General features: G+C 37.4%; 1 protein-coding gene and 1 long non-coding RNA gene across 5 annotated transcripts in view; one reads left to right on the plus strand and one right to left on the minus strand.

Annotated features, from left to right (window-relative positions):
* Positions 1–26,971, minus strand: part of LSAMP (limbic system associated membrane protein) — a 619,607-nt gene that overhangs the window by 401,879 nt on the left and 190,757 nt on the right. The window lies entirely within an intron of this gene.
* LOC115291769 lies at positions 9,688–24,132 on the plus strand. The gene is made up of 2 exons (XR_003908665.1): positions 9,688–10,043; positions 23,951–24,132. It is a non-coding gene; the product is annotated as an uncharacterized LOC115291769 (long non-coding RNA).

The following is a 26,971-nucleotide window of genomic DNA, read 5'->3' on the forward strand; positions in this document are numbered from 1 at the left end:
CATACAAATTCCTCCTGAAACTTTAATGGATGTCAGTGGCAAATTATGATTCAAAACAAAGTTGTTTGCTTTCTGAAAAGCAAGAACTTATTGTCATAAAAAGGGAAAATAATAAAACAACAAATTTCCAAGTAAATAATTGTTGAGGGGTGGCTGTGGTCAACTATGATATGTTCTCCAACATTATTTTCCCTTTCAACTATAATCAAATTTCAGCTGTTCTCTGGCCACTCAAGGAAGACTCAATTCACCAATCTTCCATACCATTGGGTGTGACCATGAGACCAAATTCTGGTTAATGCAATGCCAGTGAAGGTGAGATGTACCACTTCCAAGTTTGCACTTTAAATTATTGAACATGCATTGCCTGGGCACCTTTCCAGAAGCTTGCTATTCCAAGAAGACGAGAAGGGGAAAAAATGCTTGAGTCGGGGAGATGGAGGCCATGTATTGAAGATGCAAAAACACACATTAAGACTCCTACTTGTGAGCTGTTACCACACAGAAAAAGAACCTATTGCATTTCTGGCACTGTTGTTTTTGTGTTTGTTTTTTCCTCATTTATTTGTGATAGACTTTTAGCTTGAAACCCAATTACTTCAGTTGCCACATCTTCAGAGACATGTGTTTAATTAGAGGAGACCACTTGAGTAAATTTTGAGGAAGATGATGGGCATTAATTATCTAGAAGTTGGGTATATACATGGCAGTGGTACAGTGATCAGGATAATTCATAATAGATGGAATTGATTAAAGAAAAAGGATTCACTAAGAAAGTGATAAATAGCAACCAATTTGTTCTTCAGTAGGTCAATGGATAAACTGGGGCATACCCAGACAATGGAATATTATTCAGAATTGGAAAGAAATGATCTTTCATGGCATGAGAAGACAGGGAAGAATCTTAAATGAATATTACTAAGTGACGGAAGCCAATAAGAAAAGGTAACTACTGTATGAGTCCAACTATATGACATTCTGGAAAAAGGAAAACCATGGAGACGGTAAAAAGATCAGTCGTTGCTAGGACTGGCAGGTGAGAATGGACAGGCAGAGCACAGAGGATTTTTAAGGCACTGTAAATGATGTCTATGATCCTCTAATGATGGATATAAGTCATTATATATTTGTCTAAATGCATAAAAAGTATGCCACCAAAAATGAACACTAAGGTAAACTATGCACTTTGGGCAATTATGACGTGTCAATTCAGAGTCATCAAGTGTGGCAAATGTACCATTCTTTTGAGGGATGCTGATAATGGAGAAAATCATGCAAAATAGGGGGAAGTGGGTATATGGGAAATCTCTCCACCTTCCTCTCAACTTTGGTGTGAAAACTGCTGAAACTGAAACTGAAAAAGAAAGTCTTAAAGAGCTCAAGATGTTGGGGCACCTGGGTGGCTCAGTTGGTTAAGTGTCCGACTTTGATTCAGGTCATGATCTCATGGTTCATGAGTTTGAGCCTCCTTTGGATCCTGTGTGTTCCTCTCTCTCTGTCCATCCCCCATTCATGGTCTCTCTCCAAAAAAATAAATAAAATACATAAAACATTAAAAACCCTCAAAATGCTCATTTAAATTCAGTGATTTTATATGTAAGTTACACCTAAATAAAGCTGTTTAAAAAAACAAACAGCAACAAAAAGATAAATGATGAATAATAAGGCTCAAATGTTTGAACATTCAAAGTCAGTATTGGAGACAGTTTAAGAGGTCATGGGATCTAGTAAACTTCCCTATACGTGAATATTTCCTACAAAATTTGAAATAAGTAGCCATGCAACCAGCTTTATGTAGAGGAAAGTCACTACCTCACAAAGGTGCTCTTTTTTTTTTATTAAAACATTTTTTTTTAATGTTTAGTTTTGAGAGAGAAAGAGACAGAGAGACAGAGACAGAGCACATTCAGAATAGGAGCAGAGAGAGAAACACAGAATCCAAAGCAGGCTCCAGACTCTAAGCTGTCAGAACAGGCCCAAAGTGGGGCTCAAACTCATGAACTATGGATCATGACCTGAGCCGAAGTCAGATGCCTAACAAACTTGGCCACTCATGCATTCCACAAAGATGCTCTTTTTATGAAGTTTAATTAATTAATTAGGCTTTTATGTCAAGTTCAAACACTGGAAAATTCTTCTTTAGATGGATCTGAAATCTACCTCTCCTTAGTCTCTAACACTTAGTGGTTCAAGTTTTGCCCTGAAAAGTGACAAAAGATAAGTTTAATCCTTTTACTGTAATAGTCCTTTAAAACTTATATCTTCCTTTAATCTCTTTATTTTCAAATAAACTTCCTTACAGTTTTGAACTTGCCCTTACCTCCCATGACTTCCAGGCCCACTGCCATTTAGATCACTCTGTAAGGGCTCTTCAGTTTGTTGATGTTCTAATGTGCCCAGAACTGAATGTGCTACTCTAGGTATGCCCTGACGAGGACAGAGGAGAAAATTGACATTCATTATTCTTGTTCTGGGCACTGTACATCATATAATAGAGTATAAGATCAAATGGAATTTTTAGACTTTTGTTTGTTTTATCTGGTAGCCCTCCTTTATTATCTAAAGCCAATTACCCTTGTATCTTGTCTGAGATGGTATGAGCATGGGAGACTCTAGACACAGAGAAACAGAAAAAAAAAGATTTTGGTAATAATCTAATGCATGAAATGAAGAAGAGATACAAGAAACTGTTTAGGAAAAAAAATAGTAGGCATAGTAATGAATTGGATGTGGAGAGTAAAAAAGAAAGAAATTAAAAAAGAGAACTTCACTTAAATAACTATGAGTTTAAAACAGGAGATTTGGGAAGGGGTGTTGGGGAGGAGGTATTAGGAAAAGATAGAGATTTTTTTTTCAGTCCTGCTGAAATGTTCACAGCTAGTTTCTGCTTTACTTGATGGGGAAAGGAGAGAAATAAACTATTTTGGAAAGAGATCATTTTCAGATGCAAAGTAGGACAGAGAGAGGAACGTTTGTTTCTATGTACTGTTCTGAACCATGATGGGAGGAGAACAGATGGTTTGGTGGTTCAGATAAGCACTTAAAGTGAGGCTGTTCTTATCCTAAGCTTATTCCAAACACCCAAGTTTCCTGAATCTGTGATGTGACATTGGAAATATCACAATCAGGAAGCTTTCAAATGAGATTTCTGGCACTTCCTGAGGCAGTTGTATTCTCCAAGGACTGTTTTAATTAAGACTCAGGAGATTAATTCTCACTGCTGATGGCTGTTATGGTATGAGCCTACACCTTCACCAAACAGATAAATTCATGCAGGTAATTGAGCCAAAACATTTTAATATCAAGTCCCAAGGATGTATGGCTGTTTTCATCACCAAGCCTCTACAGTTCACATAACTGTGCTTGAAAAAGCAAGAGCTAAACCTCCACAATGTGAAGAAACTGAAGAAAGCATTTATGTTATAGAAGTCTGGCAGCATATAATAAAATATATCTGACCTCAAATTCCAGCTCTTCTAAGAATGGATGACTCTGGGCAAGTTATTTAATCTTCTGGCCTCTCATTTTATAATTTGTTCAGAAAAGCATGCATTCTTGCACTCATTACTCCCAAAATAATTAAGTGCCTACTATGTTCTGCAGAGCTGTAAAGACACAGTCTCTGCTCTAGAGAGTTTACAGTCCAGTGGGAAGCATATTGGATTACAAATTTCTCCTTACTTCTTTTAAAGTGCTTTCAAGTGCCAAGCACCAGGCTAAATATTTGACATGGTATTTGCCTATTAATTTTGCACAAAAGCTCTAGGAAGTTATTAGTATCTTCAATGACACATGAGACAACTGAGGGTCAGAAAGTTAAAGTAATATGTTCAGATTAATACTCGAGATCAGGTATTTCCAATCCTGTTGCCTCTGTTCCCCATGTCTGTACCACACTGCTTGTATCTCCTCAAGTGGTGGGTTGGGAAGGAGAGGACACTGGAGGGACTCTTGTGAGGAGTTATAACCTAGGTCAGTTCATAGGGCTTGGGAGAGGCTTTTATTTCCATAATGGTTCAGATGAAAGGAGAGCACACTTAAAAACTAGGTGAAAAGCATGTCTAGTCTTTAACTCTTTCAGCACATGAAAATGCTACTGAGCAATCTAACAACTGGAGAAAGAATAGAGGATAGTAATTGAGTGGTCCTGGTTCCCAGGAGTGGGAGGCAATTATGGGGGATTAAGGAGGGAGTGAGGAAGAGGAGTGGGTAGTCACCTTCCAAGAGTAGTAGAGCCTAGGAGACTATGAAACTGGAATTAGGAGAAAGATGATGCAGATTAATGATGTAGTTGATGCCCGAAGAAAAACACAGGGATCGAATGTCAACATAGTACCTATAAAGTGTGATAGATTATAATAGGCTTTATCTGGTGAACTATGCTTTAGAAGGTACAGAAACGGTAACTTTCTCATCATTATTAGTTCCCAATATACACTCACAATTTTACTATTTAACGTAAAACTCACCTGGCCACACCTCCACCATCCCCTCTCCTGCCAACAGTTCACAAAGCAATGTTCCGGTACTGGGGTCTTCTCTGGGCCCAGCAGTGCTTGCATGGGGTTCACTGATAACCTCCCATGACCAGTAGCTTCTCTCCAAAATGGGCTGCAATCTCCCCATTCTGCTTTCATTTTTAATACCGTGTAATCAGTTCTCGGCTTTTTAACTTTATTCCGAGTGGACTCAAATTTTTATTTGTAACAATTTATGCTTCTGCCCTTGAGCCCTAGTAGCAAAAGAACTATATACATTTTAATAAAGTGTCTTCCAATTTTGCTCTGCCATTTGCATGTAGGGACGCACATGCGTATGTGTATGTGTATAGGTGTACACATACATAGTATAAATTGTATACGACACACACACACACACACACACACACACACACACACAGAAGGTAGTTCTAAAAATAACAAAGAACCAGAGAAAGAGGGACAATGACAAGAGATGGAGCTGATGACGGAACAGAAGATAAATGTGGGAAAATGTATAATAAAGCATAATTTATCAGTGACTGAGTAAGAGAGTATTGGCACTTGGGGACATTTTGTGCTGCCATGCATTAGAGGAGGTGGACAGGTCAAACACTAATTTCTTATTCCTATCAGGTATTGGGATTTACTGTGTGATGGAGCAACCATTGTGGATTCCCAGGCATCTTATCTTTAGGAGTTTCAGGATTTGTATTTATCACGCTGGAACTGAAGAATGAGAGACAGGATTTGGGGGCCACTTATCTTCTGATGCAACCAAGCACAATGGATAGGAAAACAATTTTGACATGGAGAAAAGAAGCAGCCATTCTGTATTCAAAAGTGTATTAAATGGGAATCAGGAAGACATGGTCCAAGTCCTGACCCTGAGATGAAGTGAAACACACAAACAAAACAAAACCCAAACATGTATTTGAAATACTAAAAACAACTTCTTTACACATACTGCTTCATTTTATCCTCAAACTGGCCTATATAAAACTGTAATTATCCAATTTATAAATATGAAAATTGAGACTCAGCAAGATAACTTACCCAAGTCAACAGATCTGACAAACTAACACAGGTAGGTGCAGGACCACGAACCTCAGGATTCTGATAGAGTGGGCGGCTAGTTAGACCTGAGCTGGTGGCAAAGGCAGTGATAAATAGGTGACACATTGGAAGCCCAAAACATCCTGACTTTGTGGCTGTTCAAATCCTAGCTTTGAGGCTTCCAACACTCGGGCTGACATACCAAGAGTGACAGGTGCAGAACAAGGGCTCTATTCTGGCCCTGATGGTCCAACAAGAACACTATAGAGCCAAAAACTCCCCCTCCCAACTGGAAGAAGGGGTCCCTTAAAGGCTTGGAAACAATCTCAGTCACAGACTGCTCTAGCAATGACCCATGACCTCTGAAAACAAACAAAAATACACCTCTAACTCCCACTGTCTACTTTGCGAGTGTCCAGTCCATAAAAAACTGCTTTGTACTCACTACTTCCCTTCTGGCTGTCGATACTGAGTGCAGATCATCAGGTAAATCTGTCCTGAGGAATCCAAAAACTGAGAAGTCCGTTCACACAATACAGACACTGCCACCGGTAACAATTCCAAATTACAGCTTTCTCCAACCCTCCCACCCCATCTCCTCAAGAGCTGGGGAGGTCACTCAGCCATTCCACTTGTTGGAGCCTCCATGGCTTGATCTATAAAATGAGATAGCTCATCTAGATCAGTGCTTTCCAAATGTGTGTGTGTGTGTGTGTGCACCCATATGTGTGTGTATAGGCAGAACCATCATCATCACAAAATAGTACAAAGATCTTTGCTTTATATAACAGATACTTGACAGAGTTATGCTGATTAAGGTACCAGTAAAGGCTCTGGTGTCTCACCCTTCCATCTCCAGTATGTCCCTGAGTAGATGCCACGGGTCACTTGTCACTACAGGGAACAGGTTGGAAACCTCTGTTTAAAACTATGTAAGCAACTACATGTTTGTGCAGGTGGGGGCAGTAAACACATTGAAAATACCTTTTTCTACCACTCTTTCTTAAATGACATGTTGTTCACAGCCTCAGTCTGGCAATTCATTCAAAAGACAGTTACCAGGCATCTATTACGAGGGCTGTCTGAGGACCCAGCCTCACCTCATTGGGCTCAACTCTATCTCTTAGAATTGGAGACTACTTCTCTTTCTGGAAGAAAGACCCGTAGGGACACCTGGGTGGCTCAGTCAGTTAAGCATCAGACTCTTGGTTTCAACTCCTATCATGATCTCACAGTTTGTGGGTTCAAGCCCCACTTTGGGCTCTGTACTGGTAGCATGGAGCCTGGTTGGATTTCTTTCTTTCTCTCCCCCTCGCTCTCTGTCCTGCCCCTGCTTGCACACACTCTTTCTCTCTCTCATAATAAAAAATAAACATTTAAAAAATTCAAAAAAAGGGGCACCTGGGTGGCTCAGTCGGTTAAGCATCTGACTTTGGCTCAGGTCATGATCCGACAGTTCGTGGGTTCGAGCTCTGCATCGGGTTCTGTGCTGACAGCTCAGAGCCTGGAGCCTCTTTCAGATTCTGTGTCTCCCTCTCTCTCTGCCCCACCCCCCATTCATGCTCTGTCTCTCTCTCTCTCTGTCTCAAAAATTATTCAACTATAAAAAAAATCTTTTGAAAAAAATTTTTTAAAAGACCCTTAAAAATGAGTTGCATTAAACCACTGAGCTAGGATCTATCTAGTTCCACCCTCAATTATACTGTGAGAATTTGGAATCCTTGTCACTCTCTTGTTATTTATAAAATAAAGATGATCCCTAAGACCCCTTCCAGTTCTGACATCCTATGATGTTTTGCCTATTTTACGAGTTCCAAAAAAATTAGATACTTTTCTATTTCCATAGTGCTACATCCTCTGGGCTGACAGTTGCCTGCCATGGATGAAATTACTTTTTAATAACTACTAACTGGGTGTTTGTTTAAATATTTTAAAGTATCTGCTTCAAGGAATAAACACATTTCTGTATCTAGCTATTTAAATGTGAGGTAGGAAAAGGCTGAAGCTCATAATTTTCCATTCTAATTGTATTGGTTGGACTTCAGGTCTGGGTGAGAAGCCTGTGCAGTAAGTACTATATTTGAGAGTTTTGTGCTGCGATTCGTGTTCACTGGGGCATGAGTCAAGGAAGAGAAGGCCAATGTGCATAATTTGATAGAAGCCAGGGGTGGACTGTGTGGAAGAATTTAACATCTTTCTTACCTCTGTTGCTCTTTTGTTTCCTTCACCTTTCTTTTCCCAACCCATTTTTGAATAGACTTTTGTAGCTAAAAATCGTCTCTTCAGAATAATAAAGTGCATAAAGGGTAGAAGTTTTCTTTAGTAGACCCCATAGTTTTCTTTAAAAGACCCAATGAAATGCACACAAATTAAAGGAACTATCAACTTAGATTTGTTTTTAAATGTGTTACAGATAGCAAATATTGGATAGGTTGAGAGTAAAATGTATTCATACAATTTGGGGACACTGTAAAATATACAACCCTTTGGGTAAGTAATAGAAATTCCAAAATCAGAATGACACTCCTAGTAAGACTAGCCAAGAAAGAAAAAAATAATTGAAGTCATCCCTTCGTCAAATATTTATTGAGTACTTCCATTATATCAAGAACTATTTAAATCACTCAAAAATTATATGAAATTTATCTATAGGAATTAGAAATTAGAATTAAATGTCCAAAAAGAAAAGACTGATCTACTGTGGCATATAAATTTGTTAGAATAGTATGAAGGCACTTACCATTAAAATATACAAAAAATATGAAAACTACTGAAAATGTTTAAGCAATCATGTTAAATTAAAAAAGCAAACCATAGGGGTACAAGGCTGGCTCAGTGACGCTTGATATCAGGATTGTGAGTCTAAGCCCTACACTAGGTATAGCGATTACTTAAAAACAACAACAACAACATAAAATCATTTGCCCATTAGTAGTATCTCAACTGTGTAACATATATGTTCACATGGACATTGATTTGAAGAAAATATTTTATTTATTTAAAAAAAGCTTTTTTTTTTTTTAACATTTATTCATTTTTGAGAAAGAGAGTATGAATGGGAGACACAATGTGAAGCAGACTCCAGGCCCTGAGCTGTCAACACAAAGCGTGACATGGGGCTGGAACCCACGAGTGGCGAGATCATGACCTGAGCCAAAGTCGGACGCTTAACCGACTGAGCCGTGAAGGCACCCCTTGAAGGAACTATTTTAGAAAGTGAAACAGTTTTTATTAAGGTAGTGATATTATGCATGATTCTTTTGAAGATGGTATTTAATGTTGACAGTTTAGTGTCTTTGTTCAACAAGAAAAAAGGGGCCCCATTTTCTAATTACACTTTGTGTGAAAGTGATGGCATTTAACTACATAAGAGACTTCTTAAGGTTCATGGAGATTCCAGTCCCACAATGTCGCTGCCTGAGGTCTAATCCTATGTGCATACCAACCGCACAGAAGATTGTATAATAATAGTTTGGAAATTGCTGATACTTTCAGCTCTAATTCTTTCTCCAGGGGAATATCTGAAAGTGGCTCCTTTGCTGATTTCATAAATTTTCATTTTCAAACTTTCCCCCTCAGTCTCTTTCTAATGAACTTTCTTAAAAAAAAAAAATCCTTCCTGAAGTTTCATGCTGTAGTACTACCCGTGGGTATGATTCCCCATGTGAGGGTGTCAAATTTAATTAGATTGTTCTCTCTGTTACTTAATGACTCACCTAGGCTTACAAGTCCAAGATCATAGCCTCCCTACTAGGCTGCCGAGTTAGCTTTTTCAAGGAACTACTATTTATGTTATCCAATCATACTTATTTTAAACCATATGCAGAAAATAATAATAACAGTAATGCCCATTTAATTAGACCCTTCCTCCAAGGATATATGCATGTTTCACAAGATTTCTTATCAGGTATTTGAATAACATATCCACGCAAAAGGTGAGCAATATTAAAAACCATCCTTCTAAGCGCTTCTTAGAAGAAAAAAAAAAGTATAGACTCATTCTTGGTTCCTTCCTTTTCTTGTTATACTAACTTTTTAACCCATTTGCAGATTCCAATGGAATCTGACAAAAGGATACAGAATCCAGAACTAGATGACACAATAAACATTTGTTTCAGGTGAAAAACAAAGGATCCAAAATGGATCCAAAAATGTTCCTTTTCTTCCGGAAATCGCAGCCTATATACTTTCTTGTTCCTCATTGATCATCTTGATCTGTAAAGTACCTAAAAACATGTAACCAATGAAGCAACATATGACAAAAATTCTGAGACCTAAGGAAAAGCCTTGTCAACCTCACATAAGTCAAAAGGCACAAAGAAAAAGGCAACCTTAATATCTCTGTGTGAAAGCCATACTCCTTCAGCCTGTTTGGCCTGAAATAACACTTGTGAGGTTGTGTTATTAGTGATAGTGCTGCCAGACCTGGAATGATTGATTCCTAGAAACTCTCTGTCGATTTCCTTTACCACATATGCCTGGCACCAATGATGGTATGTCTTGCTTAAAGTAAGTGCTCAGTATTAACCCATATTTGTTAAATGAATGAATCTGTAGTACTTTTGATTTATGGATTAAAACCAGATTTTTCTCAGCTTGTAATTTATACACTTTGATCAATGACAGACTTTGATAGTAATTTGAACCAACAAGCTATAAAGAGTATTTCAGGAAATATCTGGGGTAAACTTGAATATGGACATGTAGTGAATATATTAATGGCTCCCCAAAAGATACGTCCAAATCACAATTCACAGGATCTGTGAATGTGATCTTACATGAAAATAAATTCTTTGCAGATAAAATTAAGAATCTCAAGATGAGATGACCCTTGATTTAGGATGGCCCCTAAATACAGTGACTAGTGTTCTTAAAGAAAGAAGACACAGGGGCACAAGGGTGGCTCAGTTGGTTAGTGTCCAATTCTTGGTTTGGGCTCAGGTCATGATCTCACAGTTTGTGGCTCTGAGCCCCACGTCAGGCTTTGTGCGGACAGTGTGGAGCCTGCTTGGGATTCTGTCTCTCCTTCTCTTTCTGCCCCTCCTCCCTTGCTCATCTATGGGTGTGCTTGTTCTCTTTCTCTCAAAATAAATAAATGAACTTAAAAAAAAAAGATGACACAGGGGAAAAAATAAACCACACTGTTGAAAAGGTCATCTGCAGATAGAGACACAGATTGGAGCTAAATTGCCATAAGCCAGGGGTCTCCTCAAGCTACCAGAAGCTGGAAGACACAGGGAGAATTCTCCTTTAGAGCCATTAGAGGAAGTGCCTCCCTGTCACTTTTTGACTTTGGATTTCTGGTCTCCAGAAGCGTGAAAGAATAAATTTCTATCGTCTTACGCCACCCTAGTTTATGGCAATTTGTTATGGCAGCTCTAGAAAACTAATATACACCTTACGATAGATGGTATGAAGAAAGAAAGGAGTTATTGCTATTTGTGTTAGGTGTAATAATGGTATTGGGGCTATGCAGGAACAGATTTTGAAGTTAAAACTTTATTATTTAGTGGTAAAGTATATGCTATCTTTAATTGACTTTGAAATACATCATCCAAATATAGATGATGTGACAAAATAATAATAATTATAGAATCTAGGAATGAATATTTGAGCATTTACTATATTATTCTATTATTTCCTGTGTATTTGAAAAAAATAAATAAAATGCTGGAAGAAATAGTTCCTTAACCTGTCTTATATTATGACATTTAGTTTCTTTAAATGACAATCAATTCTCCAAAATAGACATTCAGTTTTATAAATTATCTTCCAATGTCTAAAACAAAAGCTCTAATTTCCATATTCTTTTTCTTCTATGCTGTGTGACTGGCTTATTTAATCTTTCCACAACTTTGCTCTATGCATCTAGATGTCCAGCTTTCAAAACGAAACTGAATGCTCTTCATGGCACTTCTTCTAATTTTTCTTTTTCTCAGGATAAAATCGTTTATTTAACCACTGAAAAATCAATTGGTTTCTCCTGAATTTCATCTCTAATTTTCCCCCAAAAGTTCATAACCTGCTATGCAGAACAGCCACCACAAATCTCCACAAACCTCCCCAACCCCCTGCTCCTGAACATCAGATGCTGAGCTGGGAATTGTTCTCATGTTTAACGGTCAAGTCCCCTCTTCAGCTGATAGCCTGTCTCCTCAACTTCTGAAAAAAGCTGATTGCTAGCCCAGAGGCACAAGATCACAGTTTGACAAATTGCCATTTACTTCACTTCTACTAGAAGGGGATCCCAGAAAATGAATTTCCTCTCTGGCATTCTTTGGTTCTCTCTCCTGTTGTTGATCTTGGCCAGAGGGTCAAAGCTGTTCATTTGCTTTATTTTATCACCAGAAATTATTCTTGTAATTGTCTTTCAGTGACACTATCCACTAGATAACAGAACAGATCTTTTAATCACTCAAAGACTCAGTTACGTCACAGGCACTCCCTTGTCTACAGAGAGTGACATCTAGTATCAGCTGCTATTCATCCTTTCATGGGCCCTACCTCGCAGAACTATGACTTAGATGGTTTAATCCTTTTAAGGGTCAATATTCTCTCTTTTGTGTGTGTAATGTAGACGTATCACAGGAGGGCTTCATAAAGTGCATGGCTGGTGTTATTATAATAGGAAGACTACTTCTTCTAACTTGACCTGCAGGGGGTGCTGAGGAGTCAGGAGTTCCTCCCACCCCATCCCATCCCACCATACCATTGATTGGACTACTGCAGCCCTTCCTTCTCCTCCAATTCTGTAACAGATTTAAGTCATTCACTTCTTTCCTAGAAATATTCAAGAATCTTTTATCCTGATAACTTCTATCACTATTACAAAAAAAGTAAAGGGGTCCTCCTTGAGAGTTTGGCAAACTTGGGTTTGCCATTCTGCTTTGAATTTGTCTAAAACCAATCCCCTTCATAGTGAGGCATGTATATCATCACAGAATCACTTGGTCAGGATTCATGAAATTGCTTTACTTTATGAATGCTTTTCAGTATAACCTATACACCTGTTTGTAAATCTATGTATCTTCTCCTGCACTGCTCTTCACATAGGTAGAGTCTTCTCATCTTTGTGGTCTCAATGTAACCATTCCATGGAGTGGTCTTACCTAAACACACAATGTAAGGCACCTCTCCCAGATATATTGTCATCATAGCACTATCAGAATATGCACTTATATAATATTTCTGGATTGAAATTTACTTCCCTTACTTGCTTCAAAGCTCCATGTCTATTTTCTTCATTAACATAAGCCAAGCACAGCATCAGATACACCAAATATATATGGTTAATAGGCATGTGTTAAATGAATGGGTATGGCATTTATTCAAATTGCAGCTTTACCCTACTTAACTAATGTCTGAGATATATATTTTAGGTCCAAGCTATTTTCCTTCTATAACAAGATGTCCACCCTTCCTTTCTCTCTAGTTTTCTTTCTCTTTTCTGATCTCTCCTCTTATTTCTCTCATTTTATCATCTTGCCCCTCTTCTCTGCCACTCTATTTATGAATTTTATGAGTGACAGGTCACATATGGAAGAGATAGCCCTATTTTGTATCTATTCTTAAAAAATGGAACTATTGATTCACATGATAAAGGGTCATAACTTTCCATCACAAAGTTTTGCTCAGCATCCCAATAGCTGTGATTTTGACTGTCTTGCCAAAATTCAGTCACGTTGGTACTGGTTCAAGGGAGACAGTACATCAAGTATTCTGCATTCTATTAATTCATATTAATTATATATGAGTGTAGTTATGTTTGCACATAGTAAGGAAGCTAATTTTTTTATTTGCTTATTTTTTGAAAAGTAACATAAGCACATTCTAAAATATAAATTATAGGATACCCATCCTATAGATCTCACCATCGAAAGGGAGAGGATGTCATTCCTGTTACTTTCTCTAAATTTGTTTCTTATTGTTGTTCTAACCTCTTTTTAAAATTCTCCTTTTTTTTTTGTAATGTGATAGAATAAAGTTTATTATCATCTTAAAGGAAACAGAAGGTCCCCAAACAGATTACATAATGGGATCTGATTTTACTATTGGACACATCAAATAAAGATTGAGTGGCTACTTACTGATCAAAGGTAAAACATATTTGCATCAATTTCATGAAGTAACAAATATTTTAAAAATCTAAATCCATAAGATTATTAAAAAAAGGAAAAAAGTCAGAAGTAGTTCCTTAGGGTTTGAAGACATATAAATAATAAGGAGAAAGAAAGTTACAGGTCCAGTCAGATGATAAAACAAAACAAAGCAACGACAAGACAAACAAAGAGAATGATATCCCAACTGAGGAGGGGGTAACTATTACAGAAGTTCAGGGTTCTTTGGAAGAGGTCTAAACTGACACAACTCTAGATAAAAGATGGAAGGCCTTGTGTCCTTGGTGGGTGATTAATGGCAGAACTGCATCTGGCCAACCTGTCAGTCACCCCATCTCTCTCTCCCATTATGTCCCTCAGGATGTTCACAGGCCAAAGCAGAACACACCATTGTTGGGCTGCAAACACACTGCTCTCCCTAAATTCATGAGTGCTGGGGGGACAGGAAAGGCTCACACCTGCAGATACACTATCAGAACAACACTAAGATCTGATCTTCCCCTACAAGTAGCAAAGGATCGGATCTTACGTGGAATAAGTAAATAAATAAAATCAGAGAACCCACCGTCATTGATCAAAGTCTGAATCAATAAGCAGGGTAAAGAGTAAACAATTGATATAGTAAATGAATAAGTTAATTACAAAAATAAATTAATAAATTCATTACAATAAAAAGAAAGTTTTGAGGGGGCATTAGCTTGATTAGAAATATGTCAGGAGATGGGGTGCCTGGGTGAGTCAGCTAAGCAACCCATTTTGGTTCAGGTCACAATCTCACAGTTCATGAGTTCAAGCCCCAGATCTGGCTCTGCACAAAATTCTCCTTATTGCATATGGGCCATAGTTTTTCCTACTCAACAAAACTGTTCTTGAAGAGGTTGTAAAGTATTAGAGAAGACATCCCTTCAGAAAAGCATCCTGTGATGGTATCCGATGATGTTGTCAATGCTAAGTATACTTCAATCATTAGTATCACTAGAATACTTACAACTCAGGTTCTGAAATCAGACAGATCTGGGTTGAGTCAAGGTTTCACCCTACTAATTATGTCACTTTGAGCAAACTACTGAACTCTCCAACCCTCACTTTCCCTACATATAAAAGGTGGGTAATGATACTGTCTATATGATGTGGTGATTAAATGGGCCTTAGAGTTGATAAGTGTAATACAGTGTAAGTACAAAGAGTAAGTATTCAATTAAATGATAGCTATTACTATCACATGATTCTCATATGAATTGCTATGTTGTTGTGGCAAGAGCGATCATTTTGATCTTTTAAAAAATATTTATTTTTTTCTGAGAGAGAGAGAGAGAGAGAGAGAGAGAGAGAGAGAGAGAGAATAAGTGAGGGAGGAGCAGAGTCAGGAGGAGGGAGAATCCCAACCAGGCTCTATGCTGTCAGCACAGAGCCCTTTGTGGGGCTTGATCTCACAAACTGTGAGATCATGACCTGAGTTGAAATCAAGAGTTCGGCACTTAACCAATGAGGCACCCAGGTGCCCCCACTTTATTCTTGTTAAGTGTGAAAAGAACATGGCAAAATAAGAGAGATAAATTCTATGTACTGTCATAAGGAAAACATTTGTCATGTAAAGCAAATGTAGGTACCATAAGAGAACTAGTCCAGACTCTCATAAGGAGATTGACATTAATTCACCCTTTACTCATGAAGGAAGCTGGGGGCATTTGGACAGCAGCTATTCAAAGCTCATCTAGTATTTCCTACAGGCTCTTTCAAATGAGAACTGGAGGAACCACTTGGGAAGTATTGGTTTCATCATGTTACTCCAGGGATTAGTGAAGCCATCTGGATTAATAAAGTAGTAAAAATGTTTGACAAATTCAAATCCAAATAAATGTCATGTTTCATAAAAATATGAATTCAGCAATTAATTTTCTCTAAATTTATTATTATGTTTTGGAAGCTTTTATTATGGAAATTTCACAAGCAAAGGATATCAAACCTTCTGTTGAAAGTGTTTTCTTGGGGGGATTATAGTCTTATACTTCAAGATTAAGATATTCAGAGGAATATCAGCAGAAACATTTGCCTTTTTCTCATGCTCTCAAGTAACAATACAATAATCATTTACTTATTGAAGGAAACAAAAGGAAATCTAAAAGTTATAATATATTATCAGAGTAGTTACAAATGAAATCTAAATTCAGATCAATATTAACACAACAGAGGAAAAATTAGCTGGAAATTCCTGCTTATTTTAAATTTTGTCAGGCTAGAAATGAATTTGCTATATGGATATTACTTAGTTACACTTCTGACTACCAACAACCACCAGCAATTGCCTATCTATAAAGCACACATTCCAAAATTTCAAATATAATCTGTCATTTAGAATTGGTGACATACTCTAAACCAATTAAAAGTGGTAACCACTTTTACAATTTGTGGTTAAGTTATAGGTAAGGCTACAAGTGATACTTTTATATAAATTCATTTTGAATTACTTTACCTCTACAGAAAGAAACTAATAAATATATTATTTTTCAATAATGAAATATGAAATAAAATTTAAGAGTAAAAAACATAAATTGGAAAAGAAAATATATTTTATATTTATTTAAAATCTTGGGGCACCTGGGTGGCTCAGTCGGTTAAGTGTCTGATTTCAGCTCAGGTCATGATCTCACGGTTTGTGGGTTCGAGCCCCACATCAGGCTCTGTGATGACACTAGCTCAGAGTCTGGAGCCTGTTTCAGGTTCTGTATCTTCCTCTCTCTCTGACTCTCCCCATACTCACACTGTCTCTCTCTGTCTCTCAAAAATAAATTAAAAAAACATTTAAAAAGTTAAAATCTTATGTATTGGAGAAAATGACGGCAAAACGTAAAAGGGAAGTGGGATGCAATGTCTTTGGTGGAGTTTCCAAGGAAGGTGTAAAACCTCTTCAAAGGCTTCAGAGGAAATTGGGCAAGATTCTCTTTTTCCCTAAATAATTTCAGATCTTACAGGTGGTACAGGTTGGTTTTGAGAACCATATTTAAGTGTTATAATGTATTGATTAAAAAATGTAATGGAGAAAGAAGAAAGAGGGTAACAGACTTCCACGGAAATGAAGTCTGGTTGGGGGGTGCTAGATTTTAGATAAGCATGGAGAAATGTCTGGAATCAAAGGAGCTTGCCTGGGAGGAAAGATTTGAGCAGCATTCCGAGAATGACAGAGATGCGGAATAGTTTCTAACCCTTTGGCAGCCGATTAAGGAGGCGATGGGGCAGAAATAGGGGCCTGCCCGTTCTATGCGCTGTCTACAAAGTGAGAGGGGTGTTTCTTCATGACATTTTGGTTGACAGAGAATGTATACGTTGTATGAAGAAAAAAAAACACTTAAAAGGCTCTGCTCTGATGTACTTATTGAGCCTTTCAAGCTTGTGGGTAGAATATTTCTGCTTATCTTTACCAGGTTAACATGCAAACCTTCTGATCTTACAAAAACTTCCTGTTAGCCAGCCATGAATTAGTTATTGGGTTTTAGCTTTTTAGGATATCATGAAAGTGCTTCTTAAGTAATAGGGCACAGACTAAATCGGTGGGGGAAAGGAGATTTGATATTCAATTCACACATACTGCAGTGATGTGCTATTGCAGCCATTTTCATAGATTTCAAATTTGTTTGGTTTCTGATCAGACAGTAGACCTAGTGGGAAGTCCAGAGAGACTCCAGTAATGACCTTTTCCCTGTAATGCAATAATGCTGTCCCTAGTCTGCGGGCGATGTCACCTTGAATTAAATAGTGGCTCAATCAGTGTGAAGACAGCCTTCATATTGTTGCCATAGAAAGGTTTCTCCTTTGTGACTAAGCCTTTTCCAGCTGTCGAGACATTCACCAATTGCTGCCTCAGCTCCTTGGAAGCCACTCGGCTTGCGTGCGCCGATGCATTCACTGTACTAGTAATTAATGCCGTTAGCTTTGTAATTAAAAAAAAAACTTTTTGCCTTTATACTCAGGGTGATAATGCTTCAAGTAAAAATTAATTAAAATGAGATGAATTGCCTTCAGTTAAACGAAACGGAAAGAGAAAGGGAGGGGTAAAGGGAGGAGGAACCTGACAAAGAGTTTGTAGCCTTATTAATGAAGCAAACTGAGGAGGTTGGGCTTGAAATTTCCCTCTGAATCTTTTTCCTTTGCAATACAGTCTGGGTTAATGGAGCCAAAAACTATCAGCTGGGGAGGGAATGCAGGGAAGTTCCACTTCTCCATGACTTGACTATGGGTCACTCTGAAGACCACAAATATGAACGCCCATGTTTGTTCAAGTCCCCCTTCAATGTTCCCATATTGGTCTGCTTAAAGTAATGGGCTGTGAAATTGGCTTTTATATTATTATTAATTAGATCTGGTCCTTTTTTTTCCCCCTAAATATTTAATGCAGTGAAAAGGTCTGGCTCTTTTTACAGGACAAAGTTCGGACAAACTCAATCAATGATTATAGCAGAGCATGAGTGAATAAACAGACCCCTTTCCATTCTGAAGCATAGGCCTGGTGAGAGAAAAGTTCTATATCTTCCACTCTCCTGATACAAGGGATGCATAAACAGTGAAAAGCATAACCCTTATCTTCCAAGCACTGATACATTCACTAGAAAAAAAAACCAACAACTAAGTTTCATAAACTACTTATGAGTGTGCACAATTAAAGGCTACATACAGGCTGCCACTTTTTTTATCTTACGTTTATTTATTTTTGAGAGAGAGAGAGGGAGAGAGAGAGAGTGAGAGAGACTGTGTGTGAGGGGGGAGGAGTAGAGAGAGAGGGAGACACATATGGGGCTCAGACTCACAAACCACCAGATCCATGACCTGAGTCGAAGTTGGACATTTTACTGACTAAACCACCCAGGTGACCCGACTGAGCCATCCAGACGCCCCAAAGGCTCTGACACTTCTGACTGAAATGCAAATCTATATACAGAGAAGGGGCACTTGGGTCTGGAGAAGTCAGTAGTGACTTCATGGAGAGAATGAACTAAAGGGGAGGAAATAAAACATAAAAATAAAACAGAAAAAGAGCACAGTTAAGGAGGAAAGAAATTTCACCACAGTTTAGAGCATATAATTTCTATATATCTCAGTTATCAGTCTAGAGGGGAAAAACATGTTCAACATTTAAATAGCTGTGGAATTTCTCAAGCACCCTGGGAGTCTTTTGATACAAAAGACTCCTTTGGTTCTGTTTGGTGTTCTATATAGATTGCCATACCTCGAATCTTTTACCCTTCTAAGCCTTGAGTCTCTGATACGCCTTCCTTATATTATCAGCCAGAAACACATCCCACAATCTGTAGATGGAAATCATTACATGGTTCATCTCTCAAAGTCAGGGCCCTAGTCATGGAGCATGAACTAAGCACATTTATACATGTATGCATAGAGCTCCCCACAAGAGTTCTGAAATTAGTACAAGAAGAGATGCCGGAGAACTTTCAGATAATCTCTTGGAAGGACTAAATATAGTCCTCTGATTCCACAGTCATCCCATGTTTGGGCCATTTCACTAGCCTCGCCAGGTAACAGCTTTCCAAGAAATTGGTAGTAAGCGTGACCATATGACTTACTTTTCCAACGTCTGTTCTCAGATGGTACAGATTGTAAAATTAGATTCCTCAGACTTAAGAACAAAGTTGATATTCTCTTAGTGAAGCCATCTGTATTTGTGCAGAGAATTTGTAAAAGTCCCTTCAGCCAAAAATGTTTAGAGAAAAATGTTCATTTGGTCCATTGAGTATCTAGATGGAAAGCCTTCTGAGAATCTATTCAGCCCTGTAGATGCTATCCAGATGCTTTATAAAGGTCTTGGCTCGGTAGAGCATCTGTAGTTTTGAAGGGAGGAAAATCAGTCTTAGCCTCAGCTACTTTAGTTTGAGAAAGGGATGGCGTCTGAGCTGGTTTTTTGTCGTTTCTTTTTCTTTTTCTTTTCTTTTTATTTCTTTTCTTCTTTTTTATTGTTTGCTTTTCTTTTCTTTTTTTAATTTTTTAAATGTTGATTTATTTTGAGAGAATGAGAGACAGAGTGCAAGCAGGGAACGAGCAGAGAGGGACAGAGACACAGAATCTGAAGCAGGTTCCAAGCTATGAGCTGACATCACAGAGCCAGATGTGGGGGCTCGAACTCACAAACTGTGAGATCATGACCTGAGCCAAAGTCAGACACTTAGCCAACTGAGCCACCCAGGTACCACTGTTAGTTTTTTCATAAGCATCAGGGTAGATTTGCTGCCTGAGGCAAGGAAAGTCTTGAGTCTCAGAAGAGCACAGGTCTTAAACACCAAGAAATAGATATGTGTAATCAAAGTATATGGGTTAAATGCAACTAGCTGGGCCTTTGATGGAAGTCAGATGGGATTCAGAGTGCCTGCTGAACTACTCAAACTAGAAAGAGGCCTGTATCATTTGGAAGTATCATTTCGATGTATAAGTAAGAAATCAGAAAGCAAAGGACATTTACTTTTCTTACCCTACAAAGTTTTTAGAACCCTGCAGAAAAGAAAACTATTATGGACATCTGAGAGTTTGCAAAGAAAAAAATGTGCAGCCATATTTTAATTTAAAAATTTTGGACAAGATTATATTTATGATAAGAAAAGATGGGCTTAAAGTAATGAAGTGGTGTGGGGAAAAATAGGCCAGAATAGAAATTATAATAAAGTACGATTTTAAGGTGAATTACTGATATCCTGTGACCTCTATGAATTCCACATTGCAGTTCAATTTGCAGTGGTCACATGCCATACTTGATTCTCCTCTCCCAGGTCCAGAAGGCATAGCAACATGCTTTGTGAGCAGCAAAAAATTCTCCTGCTGACTGTTTGTAGACTCTCCACTTGAAGTGCTGGACTTACAATCTGGTTTGAGCAAAGAACTGCTGACTGGCAGCTGGCACCTGGACAGCTCCTGGCCAGGATCCTTTAGGACTAGGCTCTTAGAAACAAATACAGTGAGACAGGAGATCCTGGGGTTGGATGCACTGGACACAAGCATTTCTGTGCACACTCTGCCTGTGAGGTTGTGTGTGTTCTGTTGTGTATGTTGAACAGGGGCTTTTCTTAGGTATTTACAAGTCTGATCGCAGATCCCATGGATTGGAGAGTATAGACTCATTTATTTTTCATTTTAACTTCTCTTGGGACATGAATGTTAGTAGAAAGGAGAAAGAATGAAAGGGCATTACACAGAGAATAATTTATGAAATGACCAAATGCTTCCAGATAAGACAAAAAGGTGGAACTTCTAAAAGAAATATGGTGAAGAACATTGTAGCCATCTACAAGACTTCATTCATTCATTTAAATAAGAAATCCCAATCCATTAAAAGAAAATGATTTATTGTTTAAAACAACCACAGAATTACCATCAGAGATGACTGCATTAGTCCTGATAGAGTAGGTTATTAGGAAAGAAAGAAATTTTGTTCTGTGTTAACTGGAAGATAACAAAACCAAGGCCTCTTCTGAAAAATGAAATATATCTTTTTTCCCACATCCCAATTTTTAATTCTCTGCTCTTAAATTAAGGATATGAGTACTTAGATTTCTTGATAGTAAAATGGAAAAGGCGATTTTTTTTAATACAAGTTTTTTCTATCCCTTTCAACTCTGAAGTGTAACGGACGTCCCAAAATTATATTTCATAGAAAATGTGGGTTCCTTGGGAAATGTTTGGATTAATATGCTTTTTGGAAATTCACAGTCTATGCAAACATACTAAAAGCTCTGAAGTGTCCTGTAGAAAATAAGTTTTGTTTTTTTATTTAAAAGTTTTTTCCTAATATTAATTCTTTTAAAAAAATGTTTATTTTTGAGAGAGAAAGAGACAGACTGTGAACAGGGGTAGGGGCAGAGAGAGAGAGGGAGACTCTGAACTGTCAGCACATAGCCTAACATGGGGCTCGAAATCATGAACCAGGAGATCATGACCTGAGCTGAAGTTGATGCTTAACCAACTGAGCCACCCAGGTGCCCCAAATATGTATTTATTCTTAAGAGAGAGAAAGACAAAGTATGAGCATGGCAAGGGCAGAGAGAGAGGGAGACATAGAATCTTAAGCAGGCTCCAAGCTCTGAGCTGTCAGCACAGAACCCGACATGGGGATCGAATTCATGAACTATGAGATCATGACCTGAGCTGATGTTGAACACTTAACCCACCAAGCCACCTAGATGCCCCTAGAAAAAAAGCTTTAAATTGGCATCTACCTAGTTTTTGCCCATGAACTCATATACATATATGTCATTTTTGTGTATATATGTGTGTGTGTGTGTGTGTGTGTGTGTGCAAATATACACACACACAAAACAAATATCCTAAGAGAGATGAGATCGGACATGCCATTATAGGTAAAGAAAACAGACTACCACTTAAGTAGGCCAACATTCAAGTATTTGTTTTCCTGCCAAAGTATGACCTTACTAACCAAAAAATCATACATGCATATGCATGATTTCATAGTGAGGAAAAGGCAGAAGGTGAAAGGGAGGAAGAGGGAGGGAGTGAGGAAGAGAGAGAGAGAGAGAGAGAGACAGAGAGACAGAAAGAAGACAGAGATTGATTTTTCCCTGTCTTATATAACTTAGTCTACATACCTTTGTTGTTGTATAAAAAAGTAATCTTGTATATTGGTAAAGAAAAAGGAAATGACATCTGAATATCTACTACATGTCATAAACTTTAAAAAAATACATTATATATGTTATTTCATGAAGTTACTAGAATATTTATTACAAAATCATCTTTTCTCTGAAGAGATCAGAATAAATACATGATGAGGTCTTACTATGCAGACAGTAGTATACCTCCATATTTCCTGTGACTTCAATATTCTGTTTTTACTTTTAAATGAAATTAAGGACTGAAGAATAAATACTGTATGAACTATTTTAATCCTGATGTTGCAATAGAATTTAGACTAAAATGAGTCCTCCTTCCCAGGTTTTAGATCTCCCTTCCAAACACTACTCTTTTACATATGACCCAACATATGTGAAAATGCCAAAATTAAATGTATGTGGTGCTTATTATCAACATTATTAGAGTTTCTGCACACTGCTTGTATTTCTCCATTTTATAGTGATTATCATCAAAAAACTAAGGACAAGTAGAGCCCGATTCACTGGTAATTAGAAAAAAGAAAGGCTTGCTTTGTAGTGAAACATTATTATTTTTTTTCATTTTATTACTCTAAAAAACTTATTTTTCTAGAGACATATTTGGTGTAGAATTAGATTTTTTGAATATTATTAATTTCTGATTTTAAATCTGATGTGCATTTTCTTTAAAATGCATAAAACAAAAACGACCCAAGTTATACTAGTCAGAAGGTTGGGCAAAGGATTCATTTATTGTTTCCAATATCTATGTTTTGAGATTTATATAAAATCTAAAAGAATACTATATACTAAAAAAAATTGTTTCTCCATGTCCCTTCCTCCCAAACCTGACCTTCATCTTGCCCCTCACTTCAGTGCTGGCGCTGCCTTGATTTCACCTATGAAATGTTAAACCACGTAACATTAAGTAATGGCTTTTTTTATAGCCTCCAGTTATGAAATGGGTAAGATAAAAAGCATCCCCTAAGTTCATAAGATAATAGCTAATTCATGATTGCCACTGAATGCTATTTAAATGCTTAGTTAACACCTTTTGGGCCCACACATTGTCTCTAATGTTATAGTATTTTGAAAAGGGTCCATGTGTAAAGTTTTTTATCTTGAGATATTTGATTGAAAGACAATATAGGAATTTAAAAAATATTTAGAAAAAATTTTCCTTTGAGCTATACTTTGAGCCTGTTACTACATGCCCCTTAGATTCTTTACATAGACCGTAGATTCTTTATTTGTAAGGCAAAAGAGGTATATTAGATGATCTATGTGGTCATTTCCAACTCAAAAAATGCTATGCCTCTACAATGTAAATAATATATATGTTTTCAGACATAACATCTGCCATTTCAAATATGAACGTAAGAACTGAAGATACTAAAACTACTTTCTGATGGAAATGTCAAAAGCATGCCTGTATGAATAAAATTTAGTGGGAATACAAGGCCTACCCCTATCTTAACATATCAATAAATCCACTTTCCACTCTTCTTCACAAAGACTCAAGCAAAGGTTATCCTGGCAGCAATATGAGTAATAACATATAGATCCTATAAGCAGCATGTTCATTTTTCTTAGTATGTGTAACTCATTTTTCAATGTGCTGAAAAGTACATGCAACAACCAAGTCAATAGTGGTTTGCTAAATTTTACTCTTTGTTTTTTCTTCTCTTTTGCTTAGCCTCTATGGTGGTAATGCTAATAATTGTTGATAAGTGAGCAAAGCAAGAAAAATAAAAGGAGAGCAAGAAGCGTTGCCATTTATACAAGGTGATGAAATAAGAACAGAACACTTACTGCCAAGAACAGGAGCTTCACACATGTCTCCTGACCCAGTTAATAAAGAGGTACTGTCATAACAGAGTATCTCCTTCCACTCCCTTCATTTATTTTCACTATCATTTATTAAATACACTAGCATTTAGTCCTCATAGGAAACTTTAGAGACATGTCAGCCCTGAAGTTTACAGAGGAGAGTGAGTGGCCAGAGTTACACAACTCACTGATTCGAACTCAAACCCAGGCCACTAAACTCTGAAGCCCATGCTTTTTTACTACATAATATACTAAGCCAAGTTCTCATGTGTGTCTTATAATTAGTATATTTTTTTCAACAATACACTAAGCCAAGTTCCCATGTGTGTCTTAGAATTGAGTGAGGGACATGGTATCAGGTGGTGGACATTTAAAGGCCAGTCTAAATAAATACCTCAAGAAGGTATTCTCAGCTTTGACACTACTGAGATTTTTAGAATGAGTAATACTTTCTTGTGAAGGAAAACCCTGTACACTATAGAATTATTAACAGCATTTCTAGCTTCTACCAAGTAGACATCTTAGCATCCATCCCTTCCCCCACCCAGAGGTAGGGACCAAAATTGGCTCTAGTCTTCACCAACTATTTCCTGGGGGCAAAATCGCCCAAGGCTGAAAAGCTCTGTTCTAGAGGTATGATGCCTTTACCATGACCACCTGAATAAGTGATCCCCACAAGGAAACAATACTTATCACAGGCTTCTGGAAGCAAGATGTTCCTGGTTCTCTTCTACCAAGGGATCGGTTTTCTCACAGGTTCACTAAACAACCTGATCTTTTTGACTTTCAAGAAGCCAATCAAGCTCTTTTAATCATTCCAGCACAATTTTAATCCTGTCTGACATTTTTGAAAAATGGTGAAGATTATAGAACAGAAACATAAAATAGCTCTCATTTAAAAAAAAGTTCTCAACTTTCTACTATCCCTGCATGATTTGGATCTGCTTAAACACAGATGGGCTCTGACTGAGGATGGTTTGACTTATGATTGTTTTATTTTACGATGGTGCAAAAGCAGCACACATTCAGTAAAAAGCATGCTTTGAAGTATGAATTGTGATCCTTCCATGGGCTAGGGATTTGTGGTAGGGTGCTCGCTGATTCTGGGCAGCAGCAGTGAGCTGCAGCTCCCAGTCAGCCAGGTGATCAGGAGGGTGAACAACCAACAGATAAACTTACAACCACTCTATTCTCATTTTCAGTATAGTATTCAATAAATTGAATTGACTATCATGAGATAGTCAACAATTTGTCATAAAATAGGCTTTGTTTAGATGACTTTGCCCAATAGTTTGGTTAATGGAAGTGTTCTGAGCACATTTAAGGTAAGGCAAGCTAAACCCTGATGTTCAAAAGCTTAGGCATATTACATGTATTTTTGACGAAACAATATTTTCAACTCATGTTGGGTTTATCAGGATGTAACCTCATTGGAAGCTGAGGAAAATCTGTACCTGTCCTGACTGCTGCAGGGAGTTACTCATACAAGGGACCCTGGCTAAACAGACAACACTTTCTAAGTTTATCCTCTGGAGTGCTCCATTGTTCACAGCATAGATGCAAGTTATCCAGGAAGGAAAGGAATGAAAAATAAGAGGAAGATAACTATGTTTAATGCCTTTATACAAAATCTATTTAATGGATGGTAGAGGAGACCATTCTTTATGTTGTTATGTCAGTTTCATCATCAGTTTCATGTCATGTCAATCAACTTTCCTCCTTGTGCCCAATAAAACCAGCCCATGAGATCCCAGTCTACCTGCCTCTCCTCTAAAATTAGCTAAGGAAATATAAACCTGATATCAAGGAAGTCCCTCTTTATTGGTATTTGCTGACTTAAGTGGAAAATGTGCTCAATATAAAAATGAAATGATGACATGGTTACCTTTTGTTTTGTTTGGGGAAGTAGCAATGCTAAGCTCATCTGACTGCAGCCTCAAAAACAGATGGAGTTTTGTGCTTTTATTTTTCCCCTCACCTCATGCATCATCAACACCACATCCTATAGACATAACCCAACTGACAAATTTTGATGATTCACAAGGTGAGAGTGAATTCAGTTTCGGTCTCCCTATGTGGCCATGCTTTTAGAAACTATGAGTAGTAGACTTGCATTTGTGTTATGTCACCTGTGATAGTCTAAGTCTAGAATAAAGGGAATCTATTCCAACTCATCTTCTGTGAGGGTTGCTGACCTCACCACAGGACTGTGAAACATATATATAGTTCTCCACTGGGAGAATTAAATGGATGACTTAGGGTCCCAATATACTGCCGCATGAATGTTCAAGTGGAAACACACATGCACACACACAGCCATATGTCTCTGTCTTGATAAAGTTTACTTGCTAAACTATAGAAAACTAAAGTGACTTTCTGGCTCACTAAGCCTTGGAATTACAACTTGAGTTCCACAAATCCTAGAATACATGATCCAGAACATATGTTTAAAGAAAAAGGAAAAAAAAGATTGGTGAAATCAAGATTTATTGAAAGCCAGGAATCCTATTCTTAAAATCCTAATTAAATTTAAGACAAAATACTATATTAAGAAATATGTTATCTGATTCATTGAATAAATTAACAGGACCTAAATAAAAATGGTTTAAAATTTTAAATGATTCAAACAGAAAAGATAAATTAACTTATAAAACAATCAAGAGACACCTAAGAATATATATAAAATAGACACTCCAATTAGTTGTGGAATACAAGTATGTAAGATTTATATAAAAGCCGCATATTTAAGATATATACTAATTTTAAAAACATAATTGTTAGATTACACTGAATAGGATTCCTAATGAGTAGTGAACTAACCTCTGCTTGAACTCTTCCAGATATCAAGAGCTCATTATTTAAAAGATCCAATAATCTTCTGTTGGAT

Source organism: Suricata suricatta, chromosome 5 (genome assembly GCF_006229205.1).
Source record: "Suricata suricatta isolate VVHF042 chromosome 5, meerkat_22Aug2017_6uvM2_HiC, whole genome shotgun sequence".
NCBI classification, from domain to species: domain Eukaryota; kingdom Metazoa; phylum Chordata; class Mammalia; order Carnivora; family Herpestidae; genus Suricata; species Suricata suricatta.